General features: G+C 39.4%; 1 protein-coding gene across 5 annotated transcripts in view; it reads right to left on the reverse strand.

Annotated features, from left to right (window-relative positions):
- Positions 1–2,911, reverse strand: part of LOC126295501 (uncharacterized) — a 305,004-nt gene that overhangs the window by 298,850 nt on the left and 3,243 nt on the right. The window lies entirely within an intron of this gene.

The following is a 2,911-nucleotide window of genomic DNA, read 5'->3' on the forward strand; positions in this document are numbered from 1 at the left end:
TTTTCGGCAAGCAGTGTGACTATGTGATAGTGTTTACACTTGCTGTGTGTTAGTGTGTGTGTGTGTGTGTGTGTGTGTGTGTGTGTGTGTGTGTGTGTGTGTGTGTAGGGTGGTGGTGGGAGGAGAGCTGCGTTCGACTGGAATCTGATTTTTCAAACAAAGGCACATGTTCGATGAGTATTTCCGTGAAGCAAGAAGCGCACGAAACTGGTTCTCTCTAAACCGAGTCTCATTTCGGTTATTTATTCTTTTTTTTACCGTTCAGCTTGAATACCAACGTCATTTTAATATAAAATTCATCAAATGTATGCTAACTACGACATCTAATTGTCATTTTTATGAAAAAAGCACGTCTTATATATACTGCATACAACAATTCTAAATTATCCATACTTTATAAAAGATTGTTAATCAAGGGCTTGTTTGAGTAAAAACTACAAATTAATGTTTTCTTCTTTTTGTATTCTACACTTCACGTAAACGCTCACATAACATGCACCTAATTTTTGGTTGCGCCGTGACTCGAACCAAGGACCCCCCCCCCCCCCCCCCCCCCAGGAGAAAACACTACCACAAGGGCAAGTTGGTTGTCGCCAGAACATCACCTCAATTAAGAATATTAAAAATGGTTGGAAATTTTCTAAGCGATTTTGCAGAGTATTTTTTGAGAGTTCAATCGAACTGCATCGGGACATGTATCTGAATTCTCAACTTCAACGCACTATAAATATAAAAGAATACGAAAATCCCTTGTGAGCGGGGGAAAATTTACTGTCTAAATACCTATTGTGCGCAATAATTCCTCTTCTCTAGGGCTCATGATCCCCAAACGATACTAACTGTAGCGTAATAAATATGTAATGCACTGCAACGACAGTGAGAAAGCTAAATGGCAAAGACATTATCTGAGAGAGACTATGATAATTGTATCGTTGACTCGGAATATTACTCTCTCTGTGGTTTACTTGTAACTAAGGCTAACTAGAGTTTTTATGTTATGTTATTATTTCACGAGAACAAAGGTAAGCGTCACGACCTTTATTAGTATTTTTGGGAGTATTGAAAAAGCAGAATTGTTTCAGATTGAATGCGACGTATACGGGAAGAGACGTGGACAACAGCACTCGAACCTGCATGTATGAATAGTTGCTAAAAATATCCAGCCGTCTCTCCCTAAAACTCTTCATACGTGCAACAAACAGTAATTATTTTAACAACACTATCACAGACAATTTTATCACGTTGTTACGACCTTTTACTGCGAGCATAATACATCGACAACACACAAACAAAAAATAGACAAGCACATAAAAGAATCTACCGCAGTACCTTAGGGGCGGCATACCGGTAGGATAGTTACATCGAATGCAGGTTCAGTCCACAGCTTTGGCGAGAACTACACAGCCGTTCTCCAAAGAATTCCCCTTTAAGTCTCCTTAGCTGCAAGCGAGAACCCACTACGCATAGCACCCAACTGCACGTGTCCTATGGCTGTTACAAAAGTGATGTCTTCCACATTAGAACGGTAGTCCAAAATTTTGAAACGTATCAATCGATACGAAATGCATAAGTATTTTATCGCATTTCGCTCTTGCAATAGGACTGAACCTGCAGCAGAAAATAATATTTAACGTCTACGAAACCAGCAAGAAAATCTTTACAATCTGGCGGAGAGCATATAGCCTATTGTTTGAAAACGTTCGAGTGATAAATCAATAAAAGAACCCTTCAACTTCAAAGGCAGATATTAAAACCGTAACTATATTTGGTGTGGGTCACAGCCTCTACGAATTTTTAGATGACGTTGTGTTCGCTCGTAGGTGTAACCATTCTATTGCACTATAGAAATTTCTGCTTTTGTGCCACTATCAAGCGTCTACAATGAGACAGTACAATGGAAACTGTGATGCCTTATGGTACAGAATCTGGTTAAACATAGCGTCGTTGTCGGGCTGTGTCACCCTTGATGATTAGTTGTTACTTATGACATGTGTGTGCTATTTACATTGACTGACTTTAGCCTACATGTAAATCAAGCAAATCGACTCAATATTAACTGCAAGCACTGGCTCTGTTACCATCAAGATTGACACAACCCAGCAAGAACGTTATTTTTAACCTATTTCATAACGACACATCGAATCTTTATGTTGTATTATAGGACTGTCTTGGTACATGCCTGAAAATGGCACAAAAGCTGACACTGCAGAAGCGGAATAAATGAGTTACAACTAAAACCGAACATGAGGCCATTGAAATACAGCAAAACGTAACAGGTTTGGTTATGTTGCAACCCATGTTACAGTACACTTGTCTGGAAACACAGAGACATCTTTTTCTGTAGTTGCATGGTTCCTTATAGCCATTAGAAGATAAATCTTACACATGGTGGCAAATAAATAGGCTTGTTTCATTGCGTAAATATGTGACGAAATAGCAAACCACGAAATGCAGCGGGTAACCAAATGCATCACTCCGGACCTTTGCTACAATTATCATCGGTAACGTAGACTAACAATATTCATGGCGGAGCATCAGTCTTTATACAGAAAAAAAACACTTAACTAAATGCCTTTATTGCTGGGGATACAGAAACTATGACTCAGTCATTTAAACTAGCAACGGACACACGACAACAGCAATGCATTACGCAAAAACACACTAATGGCTACGTTGTTTACACTGCGCATCCAAAGACAGCAAGAAATGTACACAAAGAAAACAGCGGCAAAAGTATTGCATTCTAAAGATGACTCGATAGCTCGGCAAATTGCAAAACAGACGACTAGTAACAATATCTGTAAAACACGAGAGCAGCCACGATTTCAAAGATGCTTTGCAAGCAGTCTCTGGCTGGGAATTTCCACAGTTGGGAACATCTTTATCGACTATCTCGACGGACATCTCTGCC

The sequence above is a fragment of the Schistocerca gregaria genome, chromosome 11 (assembly GCF_023897955.1).
Source record: "Schistocerca gregaria isolate iqSchGreg1 chromosome 11, iqSchGreg1.2, whole genome shotgun sequence".
NCBI lineage: Eukaryota > Metazoa > Arthropoda > Insecta > Orthoptera > Acrididae > Schistocerca > Schistocerca gregaria.